This window comes from Macaca nemestrina, chromosome 14 (genome assembly GCF_043159975.1).
Source record: "Macaca nemestrina isolate mMacNem1 chromosome 14, mMacNem.hap1, whole genome shotgun sequence".
Classification (NCBI taxonomy): Eukaryota; Metazoa; Chordata; class Mammalia; order Primates; family Cercopithecidae; genus Macaca; species Macaca nemestrina.
This window is the reverse complement of record NC_092138.1, coordinates 19,148,852-19,170,417: the sequence shown is the minus strand read 5'-3', so window position 1 is coordinate 19,170,417 and position 21,566 is coordinate 19,148,852. Positions and strand designations below refer to the sequence as shown.

General features: G+C 39.6%; 2 long non-coding RNA genes across 7 annotated transcripts in view; one reads left to right on the top strand and one right to left on the bottom strand.

Annotated features, from left to right (window-relative positions):
- Nucleotides 1-21,566, top strand: part of LOC105498723 (uncharacterized) — a 157,014-nt gene that overhangs the window by 118,117 nt on the left and 17,331 nt on the right. The gene's annotated exons all lie outside the window — the stretch shown is intronic.
- Nucleotides 1,793-21,154, bottom strand: LOC139358099 (uncharacterized). Its single transcript, XR_011612411.1, has 3 exons — nt 21,063-21,154; nt 12,994-13,208; nt 1,793-1,908 (listed from the first exon to the last, which is right to left on the bottom strand). It is a non-coding gene; the product is annotated as an uncharacterized lncRNA (long non-coding RNA).

Genomic DNA, 21,566 nt, shown 5'->3' with positions numbered 1-21,566 from the left:
GCCTAATCCCTAGGAGATGGGCACCTGCTATCTTCAACATTGTACTCCCCTTGATTACAATGATAACAGCAAAGCAATTTACTTTTCCTCCCTTCTCCATATCTCAGTTGGGAAATGTCATGCTGAATGATAGAGAAAACAAAGAGATGACAATATCCAGACTGCAGACTTTCCCAACTTCAAGAGCAATAATTACAATTACTTCAAGATCAATAATAAATAAGGTAATAGGAACCCTTAGGGGTGCTGTGGGAACAGAAGAAGGAATCTGAATTCTGCTTTGATAGCTGAGGAATGCTATCCCTGTGTCCCTGATGAATGAGGAAGTGTTTACCAGATGAAGATGGGATGGAAGGGAATTCTTGGCAGAGGAAAGAGTATGTGCAAAGCTGTGGAAGTGAGAGGGTACTCCTTTTTTAGTGAACACCTGGCCGTGGCTCAGGCATCCTGAGGAGCATCACTAGTGAGGAAGAGGGCAGTCAGTCTAGAAGAGATCTTGCATGAGGTCCCGGACATGCCTGCATCCACTTTACCACCAAAACTTGTGTCATAACTGGTACATGATAGTGACTCAAGAAAGAAATGTTTAATGGGAAAAACAAAAGAATGAGGATATTAGACATTACTAGAAAATGTTATAATGAGATTTTTTTTTTTTTTTAAAAAGGAACGTAACTAGTGGAGAATGGTCTAGATACTAATGGCAAGGAGACCAGATGAAATAGATCAGGAAAAGGATGACAGGAAGGACTGAAGCAAAAATATATCCTCAGGAATGCAAAAGAGCACACATACTCCAGAGACCACTCTGGGGTGAACCCACGTGCTCAATGGGATGTGGAGGCTAAGTGGAGTGAGAGAGACTGCGAATGCGTTGGGGTGTGACTTGGGTAAAGTAGAAATGGCATGGCATGTCTACAGGGAGATTGTGACAGCTGAAATCAAACGTCTATGAGGCATTAAACAGTCCAGCCAGACATTGGGACAGGAGAAACCTTGTGGGACTTATCAGAATTATCACCCCTAAATACTCCACTGTGGACTTGTCAGTCTGTGTCCAGCTCAGCTGGCATCTGAAACTTGATGGTTTGCTATGGAATTTTGATAAATATATAAAATTATTTCTCCTTCCCCTGGAGTTTTAATACCATTGCTATGATGTCTGTTCTGTCAGGGGAAAATGTTCAGTTGAATAGATTGTCTTTACATTGTATAGATTCTGTGAGGTGGGATATGATTTATCAAGAGCAATAGATGAATATCATCATATCAAGCTGATACCAAAAAAGATGGTACATATGTTACAACATTAAAAAAATATTGATTACCATGTACCAGGCATTTATCTAAATGTTTTACAAACATTAATGAATTAATTCCAGTATTCCCCACAGGGAAGGTGTTATAATTAAGTATGTTTTGCTGATGTGAAAATTGAAGAACAGAGGCATTAGGTTACTTCCGTGAGATCGTATAGCAGATAACTACAGAAGCCCAGATTTGAACCCAGCATTCTCACCAAAGTCCCTGCTCCTCCTCACCTTGCAGGTTGACTTCTCTTGTTAAACTCTGTCCTGGGTGGCTGACAGCCAATTCAGGAAATGAGCGGCTCAACCTGAAGGTGAACCACATGCAAATGAATCCTTTCACATATGCTAACAACATGTTTAATATTTTGCAAGTACAAAATAGTTGAGAGCCTCTGAGTAGAACCTTCCATTTATCTTGGTGACAAGTCAAGAAGTCACTTAATCCCGTCCTGCTACTCAGGCTCCAGGCGTTAGATACTGGGGGCTGCAGTCTGAGGAGGGTGTATCTGTGAAATTGAGGAGGAGTCCCAAAAGTAGTTCAAGAACTCTTCAAGTTTGCGTGGTGGTTGTTGCCTCTGCCTGAAGACTTTGGAGACATCTAATGGTGAAGCAAGAGAGATTCTGGAGTCATACCGTTTGGGTTCAAACCTTGCCTATGGCACTTGCTAGCTATGTGGCTTTGGGAAAGTTACACCTTCTTTACCTCTTTGTGTCTCAGTTTCCTCAACTGTAAAATGGGCTAATAATGGTCCCTGCCTTAAGGGGTTTATGCAAGGCTTGAGTTAGTTCGTGCTTATAATAAGCACTCAATATGTATCTGCTTGTATTGGTAGTCTGCCAATAGCATCCCAGAAATGAATCCAAAAATTGCCTCATTCTCTCTCTGTCCACATCTGTATGAATTGTTAATACAACAAAGATAAGTTATTTAGGGAGGGGGGTCCATGACTTATTCCTCAAATGAGACTCCATATGTAAATAAAGTGGGGCATTCGATGCAGACTTCTACCTGACCTACTCCTTTCCAAGTATGCTTATCATGTCTATAAAAAAGAGAGAAAATGATTGGTATAGGAGACTTTTGTAAAATACCAGTGTAGCTTTAATCTCCTGGTTTTCAAAAAATCGATAAGCAGTTTACTATTTAAAATACATATAGTATGTCTTCCAATGATCATAAATCCTTAAGTCGGTAATATTTTATTTATTTTGTTTCTCAGTTGTACTTCACGTGCACAAAATTAGAGAAATCATGATCCTGGGCTCCTGACACACTATTATTATTAATCCATCCATGGGTGACTTCTCTTTCTACGTTTTCTTATTGTTAAAGCCGCATGCCTACAGTAAATTGCCCCAGTGATATGCCTGAAACAGGGCAGAGGGAACTGTCTGGCTCCCATAGGAAGCATTGTACCACTGGCATTGTTTGGAATTAGAAAGACATGGTGATTAATAAAAAGAAGACTTGACTTTTGGGTGGTGTTATTACCTGGGTCCCATATTGCCTAGGTCTAGGCCCTGCCCTTTGTATGCCACTAACATGTACGAATCATAAATGTAGACTTGATTAACTTTATATATGTATATACTCCTAGAACCACCATACAAATCAAGATGCAGAATGTTTCTAAACACCTCATAACGTTCCTTCATGCCTTTCTCCATCAATACTCAGGGATAACCACTGTTCTGACTTCTATCAGCACACATTAGTCTCAAGTTTTCTTAAACTTTGTATAAATTGAATTACATAGTACATACTCTTTTGAGCCAGGCTTTTTTTTGCTTAACTTATGTGCATAAAATTTATCCAAGTCATTGCATGGAGCGGGGGTGTGTTTTATTTTACTGCCCTGTGGTACCATTTGGATACTGGTGGGCGTTGGGTTGTTTCCATTGTTTTGGCTACTGTGAATGAAGCATCTGTGGAGGTTCTTGAACATGATAAGCACTCAGTTTTTCTTAAGAATATACACAGGGGTGGAGTTCTTGGGGCATACGGCATGAGGCACAGGTTTAGCTTTCATAGATACTGTCTCTCTCACTCTGTCACCAGGTTGGAGTGCAGTAGCGCCATCTCTGCTCACTGCATCCTCCGCCTCCTGGGTTCAAGCAATTCTCCTGCCTCAGCCTCTCAAGTAGCTGGGATTACAGGCGCCTGTCGCCACCCCTATAAATTTTGTATTTTTAGTACAGATGGAATTTCACCATGTTGACCACCATGCTGGTCTTGAACTCCTGACCTCAGGTGATCCGCCTGCCTCGGCCTCCCAGAGTGCTAGGATTGCAGGATTGAGCCACCGTACCCGGCCCATAGACACTGTCAAAATGTTTCTCCAAGTGGTTTTGTCCATGCAGCATACTTTTAATTAATTAATTAATTAATTTTTAATAATGTAAAAAGTATCCACAAACCTACCACTAAATGAAGTAAGGTTTCTCACTCCAACTTTACAAATGAAGAAACTGATGCCAGAGAAGTTTGGTGCAAGTATATATTGCACAGTTAGAAAATGTCATCAATGAGGGGGAGACCCAGGTCTTTTGACTTCAAGGACAGTACTTTCTCTGTTATAGCTTCTTTATATAATAACTACTTTTAAAATACTGTGTTATCTGTAAGCAGAAGAGGGACTTGTAAGGCATTCCCGGGGACAAAAATAAAGAGAAAAAATCTCAAATTCTAGCCAGAAAAATGTGCATTTCCCATTTTAGCCAAGGAACTTGCTGGCAGAGAGCAAAATGTCTGTTGGACAGGGAGGTTGGCATGATTCCCAGCACAACCCACCTGTACCTTGTTTGGCATCAGAGATTCAAGATTTGATGTGTCCCCTGGGCCAATGCATGGCATCCCTTCACAGTTCTTCTGGTATTCATCACCAGAGGTTTCCCTTTATTAATAAAAGCTAACCTATACCCTTGCAAAGCAAAGTGTGGTCTAGGGACCCAGCAGCAAGACATCACTGGGGAATGCAGAATCTCAGGCCCCACCCCAGACCTTCAAAATCTGCATTTCAGCACAATCTCCAGCTGATTCCTGTGCTCATTGTATTTTGAGAGTGCTGAGTTGTGCAGTTGTAGATTAAAGGCCATTTCCTCCTGCTAGAGTATTTGGGAAAATGATCTTTCATCTCTCAGTCTCAGTTTCCCAATCTGAAAAATGAGGTTAACAATATGCACTTTGCAAGGTTGTAATAAGGATTAAAATATACAATATAAATAAAACAACTACAGTGATTCTAGATGAATGATTGCTGTCCAGCCAGGTGATAGCTGCTATCCATAGAGGTATTCTCAAGCAATGGGACAGTCTAATTTTATTCAGTGGCAAAATGCAAGCCATTAACAATCCTAAACACTCTGCAAGTAGAACCCAGGCCTCCTATAACTGCACCAGCACTGCAAGGAGATTTTTGTAAATGTCAGGCCAGAGTTGGAGCTGTGTCTTCCAGTTACCCAAGCATGAGGAACAAGTTCTAGGCCTGCCTCAGCTGATGTTCTTTGCTGACTGCTGCCTGCAAGTCACAGAACTTAGCTTAAAAAATGGAGAATTGCAGTCATGGTCTATGAAGAGCAAAACACCTGCCAGGATAATAAGCAGGTTTTACAGTAAAAGTTTGTTAAATCATAGGATGGAGACATCCATGCAAGAGAAAGAAGGACAGATAATTGGGAGATGGGAGACGTGACATGTCAGAAATGCTATATGTATAAATATTACTCATAAGTAAATTAAGTATTTTTTAAAATAGTCAAGGGAAGGTCTTCCCAACTGAGCTGTCCTGAAATATGAGCTATCTCTGAAGTACAAGTTGGTATATTTTTCCCAGTTGAACAGGAAAAATATGTTTGATTGGACAAATGTCTTCAGCAATGATAATTACATGGGTACCTGAAACATTACCTGCCTGGTCATTTTCTGCAGGGTTAATATTAGTGGAATACAAGTTTTATTTAATGACCTTTTCTCTCTTTTCCTGGTACTAGTTTTCCCTGTGTGATTTCTGACTTGGGTGTCAGATTGTACAGGAAAGCAGTTGAGAAAGTATGGGTGATAAAAACAGCCCTAATCAATTTTTATAGGGCCAGTAGTGGTGATGACTTAATTGCTACCTTGGTGAAAAGGCTGTGATTCTTATGCTAAATTATTTAAAAAATAGCTTTCAATGTAAGTGTTCAGAACTTTGTCCAATCTCTCAGCATTTGAAATAGTACCAACACAATGCAAATGCAGCAATGCCTAAGAAGAGCAAGTTCACAGCTAATTTGAAATACAGGATTTCAACAGCTCAATGGAGCTGGGCACTGGAGAGTGTGGAGCAGGCAAAGGGAAATGCGGGCTATGTACATAATGAGGGCAATCAATCTAACTTGGTAGCCAGCAAGCAACCGTTGTGTTTAAAATGGAGTATTGTGCTTCCTGTCATGATGACATATTCAATTAAGCGATATCCTATTATTATTTCTCACCCTGTGTGATTTAACAAAAACATTATTGAAACTAGAAGAAATCATTCTACACACAAGCAAAAGAAAATTCTTTGATTGGAATTATAATGATGTCTTTCACAATCTCTGACAGGTAAATTATGAACAGTTGCAGTAAAACTTTGCTGTATAATATTAATTTGAAATAGGTTCAGACTGTCTCTGGGGCTTTTATTTTTATAAATAAGCGTTGAGCTATTGGGAAGGAGGGAAACTACTGCTTCTTCTGAAAGGCGATGACTTTAGCATTTATCTTGTAGGTAGTGATAAGTAATACAAAGTAGAGAAAGTCCGATTAGGACATGGTGCTGCCTGGAAAAAGCCCTATATGAACAGCCTTTCTCAGAACGCTATCTCCCTTAAAGCTTTCAAGGTGGGGTGGATGATTTTCACTTACTTAACTTACTCTATACATCACTTTCCAAGCATGACATTTCAAACTGATAAGATTTTCTAACCTGTTAGTCAATAATTCAGCATAAAGTTAGAACAGTCGCTTCAAATCATTGCTGTACCAAACTTAGGAGATTTTGAATTTCACTTGCTGGGGAAAAAAAACTGCCCAATAATGCAAACTGCAATATCAAAAATTGCCCAGTGATGCAAACTTCAATATGAAAACTTGAAAACAGTCATTGGAAATATTTTGCAAGGGAAAAGATGGACCCAAAGGCAGTGTCTTGGAATGCATCATTTCTGTTGCTTGCTTTACAAAGTCGAGAAGCTCAGACTCTTCCCAGGAATTTCTTATCTACAGAGCGTGCAAGGAAGGCTTAAATCTGGTGTCACTGTAGCTATTACTCATTGAAATGAGTCACTGAGCAAATTTAAAAAGAGGTTCTTTGGAATGTTAGCAATGTTTTAATATGTTTAAACATTGACCACAGTAGAGGATGGATGAAAAAATTCTATATGTAATAGAACAGTGAAAGCATGCACTATTGTAAAATATGTAACCTGAGAGGCGGAGGTTGCAGTGAGCTGAGATTGTGCTGTGGCACTTCAGCCTGGGAGACAGAGTGAGACTCTGTCTCAAAAAAAATAAAATAAAATAAAACAAAATTATATATATATATACACACACACACACATACATACACACACACACCCATATATATGGTATCTAGAAACTCTAAATGGAGTCATACACTGATTAAAGATAAAACAGCATTTGATGTTACATAATCCAGCCCTATAGCTCTATAACACCTCAACAATTATATTGTTCAATCTCTGCTTGAACACACAAAATAAAGGGAACTCAGAAAGCCCACTCTATTTTGAATATATACCAATTTTTAGAAAATTTTATTGAACCAACCTCCCTTTCTCTATTGATTTACTTTATGGTCATGGATCTCCCTCTAGAGTCTCATGGAAACATTTTGATCCCTTTGCTACAGGACATAATTTTATAAATACATAAAATGTTCTATATTACCCCAAAGACTTTCTGTTTCTGCTTCAAGCTATTCATACAGTTAATTATTCATGCAATCACTCATGTAGCCAGCCATTTAGTAACATTTACTGAGTGCATATGTCTATAATGGCCATAAACTGTATTGGACACAAGAAATACAATATTAAGTATACATAAGATAAGAACATTAAAATAAACTCACAGGGGGCAGTTCCAAGATGGCTGATGTGTCCCCTGGGATAGGAGCAGCTCCAGTCTACAGCTCCCAGTGTGAGCAATGCAGAAGATGGGTGATTTCTGCATTTCCAACTGAGGTACCAGGTTCATCTCACTGGGGCATGTCGGACTGTGGGTGCAGGACAGTGGGTGCAGCCCAACAAGTGAGAGCCGAAGGGAAGTGCAAGGGGTCAGGGAATTCCCTTTCCTAGCCAAGGGAAGCCATGACAGACGGCACCTGGAAAATCAGGTCACTCCCTAATACTGCACTTTTACAAGGGTCTTAGCAAACGGCACACCAGGAGATTATATCCCACGCCTGGCTTGGAGGGTCCCATGCCCACAGAGCCTCCCTCATTGCTAGCACAGCAGTTTGAGATCTAACTGCAAGGCGGCAGCGAAGCTGGGGGAGGGGCGCCCACCATTGCTGAGGCTTGAGTAGGTAAACAAAGCCGCTGGGAAGCTTGAACTGGGTGGAGCCCACTGCAGCTCAAGGAGGCCTGCCTGCCTCTGTAGACTCCACGTCTGGGGGCAGGGCATAGCTGAACAAAAGGCAGCAGAAACCTCTGCAGATTTAAATGTCCCTGTCTGACAGCTTTGAAGAGAGTAGTGGTTCTCCCAGCATGGAGTTTGAGATCTGAGAACGGACAGACTGCCTGCTCAAGTGGGTCCCTGACCCCCCGAGTAGCCTAACTGGGAGGCATACCCTAGTAGGGGCAGACTGACACCCCACATGGCTGGGTACCGCTCTGAGACCAAGCTTCCAGAGGAACAATCAGGCAGCAACAATTGCTGTTCAGCAACATTCGCTGTTCTGCAGCCTCTGCTGCAGATACCCAGGCAAACAGGGTCTGGAGTGGACCTCAAGCAAACTCCAACAGACCTGCAGCTGAGGGGAAATGTTAGAAGGAAAACTAACTAACAGAAAGGACATCCACACCAAAACCCCATCTGTACATCACCATCATCAAAGGCCAAAGGTAGATAAAACCACAAAGATGGGGAAAAAACAGAGCAGAAAAGCTGGAAATTCTAAAAATCAGAGCGCCTCTCCCCCTCCAAGGAACACAGCTCCTCACAAGTGGAACAAAGCTAGACAGAGAATGACTTTGACGAGTTGAGAGAAGAAGGCTTCAGACGATCAAACTTCTCTGAGCTAAAAGAGGAAGTTCGAACCCATTGCAAAGAAGCTAAAAATCTTGAAAAAAGATTAGACAAATGGCTAACTAGAATAACCAGTGTAGAGAAGTCTTTAAACGACCTGATAGAGCTGAAAACCATGGCATGAGAACTACGTGATGAATGCACAAGCTTCAGTAACCAATTCGATCAACTGGAAGAAAGGGTATTAGTGATTGAAGATCAAATGAATGAAATGAAGCGAGAAGAGATGTTTAGAGAAAAAAAAAGTAAAAAGAAACAAAGCCTCCAAGAAATATGGGACTATGTAAAAAGACCAAATCTACGTCTGATTGGTGTATCTGAAAGTGATGGGGAGTATGAAACCAAGTTGGAAAACACTCTGCAGGATATTATCCAAGAGAACTTCCCCAACCTAGCAAGGCAGGCCAACATTCAAATGCAGGAAATACAGAGAACACCACAGAGATACTCCTTGAGAAGAGCAACTCCAAGACACATAATTGTCAGATTCACCAAAGTTGAAATGAAGGAAAAAATGGTGAGGGCAGCCAGAGAGAAAGGTCGGGTTACCCACAAAGGGAAGCCCATCAGACTAACAGCAGATCTCTCACATAAAATGACATAAAAGATAACATAAAAGAGGACACAAACAAATGGAAGAACATTCCATGCTCATGAATAGGAAGAATCAATATCGTGAAAATGGCCATACTGCCCAAGGTAATTTATAGATTCAGTGCCATCCACATTAAGCTACCAATGACTTTCTTCACAGAATTGGAAAAAACTACTTTAAAGTTCATATGGAACCAAAAAAGAGCCCGCATTGCCAAGGCAATGCTAAGCCAAAAGAACAAAGCTGGAGGCATCACACTACCTGACTTCAAACTATACTAAGGCTACAGTAACCAAAACAGCATGGTACTGGTACCAAAACAGAGATATAAACCAATGGAACAGAACAGAGTCCTCAGAAATAATGCCACACATCTACAACCATCTGATCTTTGATAAACCTGACAAAAACAAGAAATGGGGAAAGGATTCCCTATTTAATAAATGGTGCTAGGAAAACTGGCTAGCCATATGTAGAAAGCTGAAACTGGATCCCTTCCTTACACCTTACACAAAAATTAATTCAAGATGGATTAAAGACTTAAATGTTAGCCCTAAAACCATGAAAACCCTGGAAGAAAACCTAGGCAATACCATTCAGGACATAGGCACGGGCAAGGACTTCATGTCTAAAACACCAAAAGCAATGGCATCAAAAGCCAAAATTGACAAATGGGATCTAATTAAACTAAAGAGCTTCTGTAGAGCAAAAGAAACTACCATCAGAGTGAACAGGCAACCTACAGAATGGGAGAAAATTTTTGCAATCTACTCATCTGACAAAGGGCTAATATCCAGAACCTACAAAGAACTCAAACAAATTTACAAGAAAAAAACAAACAACCCCATCAAAAAGTGGGCAAAGGATATGAACAGACATTTCTCAAAAGAAGACATTCATACAGCCAACAGACACATGAAAAAATGCTCATCATCACTGGCCATCAGGGAAATGCAAATCAAAACCACAATGAGATACCATCTCACACCAGTTAGAATGGCAGTCATTAAAAAGTCAGGAAACAACAGGTGCTGGAGAGGATGTGGAGAAATAGGAACACTTTTACACTGTTGGTGGGACTGTAAACTAGTTCAACCATTGTGAAAGACAGTGTGGCGATTCGTCAAGGATCTAGAACTAGAAATACCATTTGACCCAGCCATCCCATTACTGGGTATATGCCCAAAAGATTATAAATCATGCTGCTCTAAAGACACATGCACACGTATGTTTATTGCGGCACTATTCACAATAGCAAAGACTTGGAACCAACCCAAATGTCCATCAATGATAGACTGGATTAAGAAAATGTGGCGCATATACACCATGGAATAATATGCAGCCATAAGAAAGGATGAGTTCATATCTTTTGTAGGGACATGGATGCAGCTGAAAACCATTGTTCTGAGCAAACTATCACAGGGACAGAAAACCAAACACCATGTGTTCTCACTCATAGGTGGGAACTGAACAATGAGAACACTTGGACATAGGAAGGGGAACATCACACACCGGGGCCTGTTGTGGGGTGGGGGGAGGCGGGAGGGATAGCATTAGGAATGTAATGCTAATGTAAATGACAAGTTAATGGGTGTAGCAAACCAGCATGGCACATGTATACATATGTAACAAACCTGCACATTGTGCACATGTAACCTAGAATTTAAAGTATAATAAATAAATAAAATAGAATAAACCCACAATGATTTAGAAATTACCATATCTCGGGCATTGTTATTGGCATTTTATATGCAGTATACCATATAAGTCTCACAATAATCTTATCAGTGAAGTATAATTTTTCCACCCACTTTACGTATGCAAATACTGAAGGTAGGAGAAAGTAAATTCTAATATCCATAGTCTAAATTGGGAGATAGACATATGAAAAATTATAATACAATTTGGTATGCACTGTACAATGGAGATAATTTAGGAAACATAGAAAAAGATGGCTGTACGTCTGACTCCAGGTTTCAAGAGCAGAGAATAGAATATACCCTTGAAAAAAGCGTAGGACAACCAGAGAGAGAAGCATGTAATGTACAAAATAGATGAGCATGAAAACTTAAGGTAATGACACTAATGGAATAAAAGGTACAGGGAAAAATGACTGGAAATGTCAGGAAGTCGTTAGGAAACCAGGGCTCAGAATATGGAATGCTGAAAACACCAAAGGGAGAAAGCAACCCTTGGAAAGTGATGGGAAAGTGATAATGAGAAGTTGGTAATTAGATCTGCTTTTTAGGAAATTCTTTCTAGCAGCATGTTCAAAGTTGAAATGGAGGGGGCTAGACTGGAGACTTGGAAAACAGTCAATCTGGAGGGATATGATACAAAGGAATACTCTTCAGTCCATCTGTAAATGCTATTACCATAGGAGGAAATACCTCCCTCCATTTATGCTCAAAGCAGCACAGAATACTGTGGGGACAGGATAGCACGGGTGTCTACTTTGCATCAAACACTATGGATTTTGGGGCCTATTTGTGTTTATCTTTCAAACTGTGCTTTTTAATATCATGGGACAAGGACATGAGTATCCTAAATGAATGGCCTGCCTTTGTTGCTGGCCAGGAAGCCTGGCCCACTTTGTTTCTTGGCAGCCATTAATGGATATTTTCTATTTCATGAGAGCCTTGCTGTGCTGGCTACCCCTTGTGTATTATCAACTGCCCCTTTTTGTTTCTACCAATTAAGCCCCAAAGATAACAGGAGCAAACTAATGTGTGATTGAATAGAATCTTTGCAATATTTAAAAGGTCTAATATTAAGGGCTATATTGGGTTATTGAGCATTCAATTAAAAAGTCTCAAGTGTTTAATTTAGGATTTTCCATAGGACAGGTATTGTTTGTTAATTAGTTAATTAAATAACAAATGATTATTGAAAACATGCATTAGGATTAAGCAAGCTGCAAGAGAGATAAAGATATCTCCAAGGCAATTAGCTCACTGTAATTTTAATGATAAATGTGTAATTAGACTCTTATTCTAAAGAGATTGTTTGGAATGGTTTTCACAAGCATTAAACAAGCATGTAACAAGATATTTACTTAAACAACAAGCAAAATATAGTTCTAATTCTTATTAAGTATCAGCCAGTGTATTCAGATGATACCTAGTTTGCTAAAAGCAAAAATTTTAGAAGTATTGGTACTTCTAAAAATATAATCCATTACAAGCTTATATAACTAACTTAATCATATCCCAGCTAGATGTATCCCCAAGCCTATGTATTTCATTTCCTAGAAACTTACCTGAGAATTTCCAGTGTGTCATAATTTAACAGCCAGCATTTATACTTTTATGTATCCAATGCTTGAGGGAGTTACTATTACATCACAGAATGAACCCCCCCTTGCAAAGTATAAAATACAGTTCCTTCTTGGATATCTAGAACCTATCACAGTTCCTGGCACATGGAACTCCAGAAACGTCTACAAAATTTATTTGAATGAGCAGAAAACGTCCAGAAATATACAGAGTTCCTGATTCTGCTCATTCGAATTCTGTTTCTCCCCATTCTATCACAAGCTCCTGGCTGCCATCTCTACAAATGCAGCTCTTCTATTTTTCTCAGCAGCCAGCAGCCTGATTGAGTTGAGCTGGAGAAATTATATCTCCAGAGGACTAGCATGGGTTGTGGGTGCCTTGGGAATTAGAGTAATGATGATAATCATAAAAATACTGGAAAACACTTATTAAGTGCTTCCTATTTGCCAAGCACTGAGAGAAGCTTTTTCCATTGATAACCAGTTTAGATTTTCAATAATCTTATAAGGGAGATCCTACTATTATCTGTGTATTTCAAATGAGGACATTGAGGCTTAGAGCACGTATATAATTTTCTCCAGGTCGTATGGTTGATAAGTAATGGAACAAGGTTAGAATCCTAGGTATCCTGAAGTCAGAGCCCGTTCTTGCTTTAGGTAAGTTTCTCTTGAAGCAGATCCCCAGATGCAATTACTTGTGCAGCTGGTTTATGAAGGCATGTGCTCAGGAGAGACCTGTGAGGGAGTGAGCCAAGAAATGTAAAGTAATCAAATAAATTAGGCAATTATTCAATTGAAGTTCAGTTAAAGTCTAGCCTCTGATTCTACGAGGAGCTCTGGAATGTAAGTAATAGTACAGGGTAGTCCCACCTTAAGGCATGGGGGCAGAAATTTGTACCCCAGAATCTATCTCTCATGGGCTGTTGACTGCCCCTGAAGTAGAAGACATAACCTCACAGGTATGTTCTGGTGGGAGGTAGCTCTCTTTGTGGAGACCTGTTACCTGGACAAGGTTGCTGTTGCAGCCAACCCTCGCAGAAGGAGAGAGAGTGGGGATGCCAGCCAGGTACAACAGATCAAAGCAAGGCACCAGTAGCGTATACTACAGAACCTGGTTCCATAGTGTTGAACTTCACTTCTAAGCTACCATGAAGAACATAGGACTTTTGTCAAGCAGGCTAGATTTTTATCCTGTTCTGCCATTTCCTGGCCTCGTGGCTTTGGGAATGTTGCTTCTATGTTCTAAGTCTCATTATCGTCATCTATGAAAGTCTTAATACTACTAGTCCCATGGGATTATTATGTTGGACAAATGAGAATGTATATGAATGCATTTTATAAACTAAAACAGAACATGAATGATGTATGTGGGGTTGTTATTGGCATGTCTAACATTCCAGGCTCAGGGGCTGCCAGGGGGTGGTGGCCCATAAATCTATGGAAGCCCTGGTCCAGATGGCACTTATGATGAACATAAGCACAAGGTCACTGGTGTCAAAATAGGAGATAAAAGGGATACAGACAAAACAGAACTTGAATGGAAGATGATTGACCATCTAGGCTCTCTCATGATCCTGCTGAATATTGATCATCTTAATTAACACTTTCAAAGACTGAGGGTCAGGAAAAGTAATCTACCAAAGTTGCACAACCAGTAAATGGCATACCTAGGACTCTGGCTCAGGTCATTTGAAGCCAATTTCACAGTACTTTTCATTTATATCATACAGCTCTTCTGCCTTCAATATTGGCAAACCCCAGTGATTTTTTTTCAAAGGCATCTCCTGTTCTCTCAATCCCAGGGATAATGTTCCCTCTCCTGTATCAGGAAGTTCCCATCCTGACCATCTTGTGCCCTGGCCTTTTCTCCTTAATCATTGATTGCAACTAATAATCGCAAAGTCTGAATGTAGCATAGAGAACCATTTCTATTTCTGATTTCTATTTGGCTCACAACCAGCATTTAGCCCCAAGAGGCATATGGAGCCTTATCTGAAGCTTAAAAAGGCTACAAGTTCACCTTAACAACATACTCAGTGGAAGTTGGTGTGGAAAACTGGCTTCAGTTTCAATAGCTGCACAGCACTGAAGTCTTAATGGAGGACTATAAAGCCAATTGATGTAGAAACTATGGATTTCGGTAGCAAAGGAGACATAGATAACTGAACAAAACTGGGGTTCTGTTAGGAAGAATGAAGAGAATAGATAATGGATTCCCAACTGGCAGTGTAAACAACAGATAATGAAGATGATGTTACATCTTAATCTTCTTGTTAACTGTTTAGAACACTTAGAAGAGGAAGAATATAAGTTCTGTAAGTAGCACCCTCAAATCCCCCACACCAACCTACAGAGATCTCTTTCTTCCTAGTGAGAATGAATGTGTCCTAAAGCTTGAGGCCATGGAAGCAAATGTGGAACCACCTTGCTGGGAAATTTCCATATGTTGTGAGATCCTCTGAGAGTTATTCTGCAAGTGTTATAAACACTTCTTTGGCAAAGGGAAGATAATAAGCTTCTTTCCATAGCCTGATGAGGGAGCACAGGTTTTGAATCAGGCAAATAAATATTTGAATTCTTGCCCAGTAATTTTTAATCACATTAGACTATTCTACATTTCAGTCTCAGCTCACTTATAAGAAGGGAATCATAATTCCTACTATAGCGTTTTTTGGTGATTCAGTGGGGCAAAATATGAAAAAAAATTCTTGATCCTTTTGTGCTGATAGGATAATAATACTGTCAGTTCTTCTTTATTGTAGGCATGAGAATGGGGTGAGCATTGTGGGCACCACTGGTTAGTATGTAGGAGAAATGCTACCTACCAATTAAATACCTAAGGTTTTATTACAGGTCCCCAGTGGTAACACAGGATGGGCAAAAGAAAACTGAGGTTTGAGGCAAAGTCAATTCTGTTATGATTTTGCTGTGAGATCTGGGAACAATTAATTGACCTCAAGATTTCATCATCTCAGCCCTGTTATTTACTTCTTGGCTTTACAAAAGAATGTGTGAAGACATTCAATGAGAAAATTTCCAAGTGGTTTGAGCTTTCACATGGTCTTTACACTGAAACAGACATCATATAAAAATATATGCAGGCCGGGCACGGTGCCCATCACCTGTAATTCCAGCACTTTGGGAGGCTGAGGCAGGTGGATCACGAGGTCAGGAGTTCCAGACCAGCCTGGCCAACATGGTGAAACCCTGTCTCTACTAAAAATACAAAAATTAGCCGGGCATGGTGGCACATGCCTGTAATCTCAGCACTTTGGGAGGCTGAGGCAGGTGAATCAGGAGGTCAGGAATTCCAGACCAGCGTGATCAACATGGTGAAACCCCGTCTCTACTAAAAATACAAAAATTAGCCGGGCGTGGTGGCGCATGCCTGTAATCCCAGCTACTTGGGAGGCTGAGGCAGGAGAATCGTTTGAAGCCAGGAGGCTGAGGTTGCAGGGAGCCGAGATTGCGTCATAGCACTCCAGCCTCAGGGACAAGAGCGAGACTTTGTTTAAAAAAAAAAAAAAAAGATGTTAAAAATAAGGTTTAGAGTTATTTGACACATGACATATGGAAAAAAACGATGTTTTGACCTTGGGCAAATTTTCTTTATTTCCATTACACAACTGGCTTAATTATTTTAAAATTCATCTTGTTAAGGGATTTTCCTCTAGAGACCATGGCCATGCCTGGAGTGACGGCAATGCTTATTTCAGTTTCTTCCAGGCATACTTAACTGACTCTCCAAATCAAACTTGGTTTCGCAGCTCCAAAGAAACTCTCCTTACAAAGCATTTTAAATAGCATTTGTGAAAATCTCTTCTCTCTGAAAGTCAAAATGTTCTGTATAAACAATAAAACAAAATGGAGCCATAGTCTATTAAACAAACAACAGTGATAGACTCCAATATTTCACAATATCACTACTTGCTTAATAGGGTGCAAGTAACTTAAAAAAAATCTGAAGTCGTTTCCTAATTATTTTCATTAACTGTTCAAATTTGAGCTTTTTCACGATGTTGGTTATGAACAGTAAAAGTAAATCAAGTGATACTAATAATAATTTTCAATTAAAAAACACAAGATAGATATGAACTGCTGGCTCGGCCCAGTTATTTGAGAAGATAGACTCCCTTTCTGTTAAGACAAGACCTAGTTAAATGAATGGGGATAATTTTACTCTTGAACATAAAGACGGGTTTTCCTAAGACTCAAAAATTTCCAGACTGGACTTTCTCAGTACCGACCTCTCGTCCCAGCCTTCTTGTTCCTTTATTCCTTCCCTATTGAGCCCTTGCCATTTTTTATTTTTGTGTGATTTTTGGGCTTTGCAGGGGGAAAATCAAAGGTAGCAATATGGTTTGAATATTGGTCTCTTCCAAATCTCTTGTTGAAATTTGACCTCTCATATGGGAGGTGGAGCCCAGTGGGAGGTGTTTGGGTCATGGGGCGGATCCCTCATGAGTCCCTTAGTGCTCTCCCTGTGGTAATGACTGCATTGTTACTCTATTAATTTGTGGGAGAGCTGGTTGTTTAAAAGAGCTTAAGGCCAGGCATGGTGGCTCACGTCTGTCATCCAGCATTTTGGGAGGCGGAGGTGGGAAGATCACCTGAGGTCAGGAGTTTAAGACCAGCCTGGCCAACATGGTGAAACCCTGTCTCTACTGAAAATACAAAAAATTAGACAGACGTGGTGGTACACACCTGTAGTCCCAGCTATTCGGGAGGCTGAGGCACGAGAATCTCTTGAACTTTGGAGGTGGGGGTTGTAATGAGCCGACATAGCACCAGTGCACTCCAGCCTGGGTGACAGAGCAAGACTCTGTCTCAAAAAAACATAAATAAATAAATAAATAGCTTGCCACCTCCTCCTCTCTCTTGCTTCCTTCCACCTCACCATATGACACATCTGCTTCCCCTTCCCCTTCCACCATGATTTAAAGCTTCCTGAGGTCCTGACCAGAAGCAGATGCTGGCGCCATGCTTCTTGTACAGCTTGCAAAACCATGAAGCAAATAAATCTCTTTTCTTCATAAATTATCCAGCCTCAGGTATTTCTTCATTAGTGATGCAAAACTGGCTAACACAGTAGGTTAGGAAGAGGGAGGAAATCAGTTTCAGCAAAGTAGACATTCCAGAACAGTATGTGCTCAGAGCTTAGGAATGAATAAATCCCCCAGAAGGGAAAATTGAATGTTCCTGGTCCAGTATTATTCCTCTACGTGTAAAGAAGAAAAATTGGCAGGACAAACAGAGGGAAAAGCTGTCTAGCACCTATTTTTCAGCCAGGCTGTGCCTTTTGGAGCTGCTTTCTTCAAATGTCTATCTGCTTCTAGAATTCAACTAAGGGGGAAAGGGCCATGGAGATATTTTACACCAAAGCGTGAAAGCCACTGATTACAGGCTCATTAAAGAATAAGGGTTCCAGTATATTATCATACCAAGCCTACAAAATTTAGGGGCCATCGTTGAGATTTCAGTGTTAAGCTTCCATATTTTTGCATAGTCTAGAAATGCCCTTAAATATATATCTGCATATTGGATACAATTTTATATAATTTATGTAATTACTATAATGTAAAATTATACATGCATGTGAAAAGTAATGATAAAGCAGGAACCAAAATGACGATGATAAATGTTTGTTGAAAATGGAAGAAAAAAATTTCACATTTTCCCCCAGTTACTCAAGTTTTATCTTTTATAATAAAAAGAACTAGGAAAACAAATATGTATGAATGTCTGAAGAATAAAGTCTAAAGGTGAGATGAACAACATCTTAGCTGCACATGGTTTAGCTCAGGCTTAGCTCACAAGAAAACAGAGTCAACATTTGGCAGAATATTCAGCGAACATAAAAACTGTAGTAGAGGTTAAAATGGTACTGAGGTTGTATGATGTCCCTGTCCTTTCTTCCTATACAGGGAAGGGTGACTACGGTTTACACCAATATATTGTACATTTCTAAATAACTGAAGGGGAATACCTGAATGTTTCTAGTATAAAGAAAAGATAAATATTTAAGGTGATGAATATCTCAATTACCTTGATTTGATCTTTACACATTATATAAATATATTAAATTATCACACACCCTGAAAATATGTACATCCATTATGTATCAATAAAGAGTAAGTTTTTAAAAAAGATATTGATGTTGTAGAAGCAAGACCATTGGAAATCTGAATTCCTGTCCCGAGTTCTAGCAAGGCTTCTCAGCCTGGCTCAGTGCTAGGTCACTTAAGAGTAAAGATACAAACAGACTAAATCCAGTACCTAAATGATCTTACTCTACTTAGTTCAGAATGACTCACACTTCTCAGGGGATCTTGATCTGTAAAATGCCTGAATAATAACCTAATTTCAATTTTACATCATTTTTGTTTTTGTCTAATCTACTTAGGTTCATGAATTTCTTAAAACATAACTGATGTTTGGTTGAACTTCATTGTACTCAGGGAAGGCACATATTTGCCATCATTGCCCTTACTTCAAACATAGCATCATTGCTTGTTTATTTCAGCATATTTTCCGATTAAGTCTGGATTCTACCCAAAATCCTTTTTAACTTTGAAAAGATTGGAAAAGGCAAACAGGTCCATCTCAGTTCCCCAAACCCTTTCTGCAACCAATTTCTCACACAAGCAGTTCTATCCTGAAAAAAGGAGGTACGCAGTAACAAAATATGAGCACATATTTTTACAACATTCCAGGTGTAGTATTGTTTTCCACCAAGACACATGTTTTGATCTTCATGGTTTAACATGTAATTTATCTCACATATTCGGAGATCATCCACATTGATGATTAAATGACAAGTGGTCTGCTGTATTTCTTTGGATGAAGAAAAGTAATTTGCATTCAATATTCTAAAAGCACAGCCAACTATTTGGTCTGTAAAGCAATGTGGACCATTGAGTACGTGCACAGTTTAAAAAATTTCATCCTCTGAAATCTTAGTTGAAAATATCGGAGTTGAGTTGCAATGAGCCTCATCTGAACAGAGAAACCCCCCAACCTCACTAATAAAATTTTCAGATTTTTTGATTGAATGCCATTTGAAATTACCTTCATCACGTTAACGTGCAATAGGTAGTATGCAGTCGGGTTGCCTCTCGACATGACCCTATTAGAGATTGCCACTTGTAAGGAAATCTATTCAAAAGCAGAGGCTGTATTAAGCTGGATGCCAGGTCAAATGACACTATTTGGGGGAAAAATGGAGAGGTACTTCAGCCTAATGATTTGTGAAAAGTTAAGTAACAACAAATTCCATGAATATGAAATTGTGGAAAGAATGCTCTCATCACAGCTTTTATCCCTCAGCAGCCTGTGCAGACGGTAGCCAGGAGGAATTAGAAATGGCACCTGCTGGTATGCCTGTCTCTCTCTGAAATGATGCTTTTTAAGACTATGAATTTAGAGCTTGTGAGATGGAAAAGAAAAAATTCAGTTTGGGGTTCTCAGAGTTCTTTTCAGTAAAACGGGAAGGTAGGAAGCGCAATATGAGTATTCTGACATTTCCTGCCTATTTTTGCTTCCAGGAACCTTTGTATATTCATGTGGTTGGCTGTAGAGAACTTTGACAGTTTTAGTTGGAAGCTGTGGAAATATCAGGGAGAAGCAAACTCAGTTTCTGCATTAATAAGTGGTGGAAATAGATCTGGGATCCTATACTAATTTATATTTGTTTTTTGGAATTTTAATTTTTATAAACTTTTCACTGGAATATAATAAAATATATGTTAATATAATGAAATATATAACACAATGTAAAGCATTATATGATACAAATAAGCATGCCTATCATAAGTGCACAAGTCACTGAATTTTTACAAACTGAGCACACACCTGAGTAAAAGCCCTGAGATCAAGAAATAAAACCCATATGCCTTTCTCATTCCCCCTTTCAGCCTCTAGTCACTCTCCTGTCTTCTAGATTTGTTTTGTCTTTTGTGCAGTTTGCAAATAGTGAATTATACTATTTGTACTCATTTGAGTCTGGTGTCCTAGACTCAACATCATGTTTATAAGATCCACTCATAACTAGTATATTTCAGTTTAATTCATTCTTCCTTACTGTTGAATGTTTTTTCATTACACAATTGTGTAGTTTAGCCCTTTTTGATGGGAACGTAGGCTGTTTTTCACTACTATGAGTAATGTTACTTTGAACACTCACGTATGGATCATTTGAAGAAACATAGATACATATTTTGTTGGGTACATACTTTGGAGTGGAATTGCTGGGTCAAAGGGTATGGATAAGTTCATCTTGAGTAAACATTCCCAAACAGATATCCAGAGTGGTGGTTATTCCGACCCCTGCCAGCACTAAATGAAGTTCCAGTTGTTTTACATCTCACCAGATTCATATGCCCCCCTTTGCCTTTGTATCATTCTGGTGGGTGTGTAGCTGCTGGCAGTTTTTGAGGTCCTTGCGAACATTGTTGTTTCCTTGTTTACCTCAACGTTCAGAGCACTGAGCACAATGATGATTTTTGATTAGGTTTCCAGATTATTTTCAGGCCTAATAGCACAGATGGATCAGTAAGCAGAGGGATAGTAGAAACAAAACCTAAGGTGTACCTTGAGTCAGGAAGTCTGATCCTTAGGGGAAGGAACACGATGGCACTCTGGTAAGCTTCCCTTCAGTGGCTATTGTTGGGCACACATGGATTCTAGAAGACCTTCTATTATGACATATGGCATGAAAATTGTTTCAGACCATAAAAGCTGCTTCTCACTGCCCATATGTGTATAGAATTTTATATTATAGTTGCTTAAATTTTATAATATCAACCCGGATGCGCAAAAAGGCAATTTTCTCTACTAGTCTATATTTTCTCTCAAGTCAACATCTACACTGTTGTTGAAAAACTATTTCCACTATCTGTTTAGTTTTAAACCCCGTCTCTTTTGTGTAAATGTTCAGTTAATTTAAAAACTTGCCCCTCCATTTCAGCATTTTTTTTTTTTTGTCCCAAGACACGATCAGTTTCCCCACAGGGCATTGAAAGAGTAGGGTCTGGTTGCTTCTTGGGTTGCCTCTGACCCCAGTAGCTTCCAGGGAAGGATGGCTTGATCTGCCTG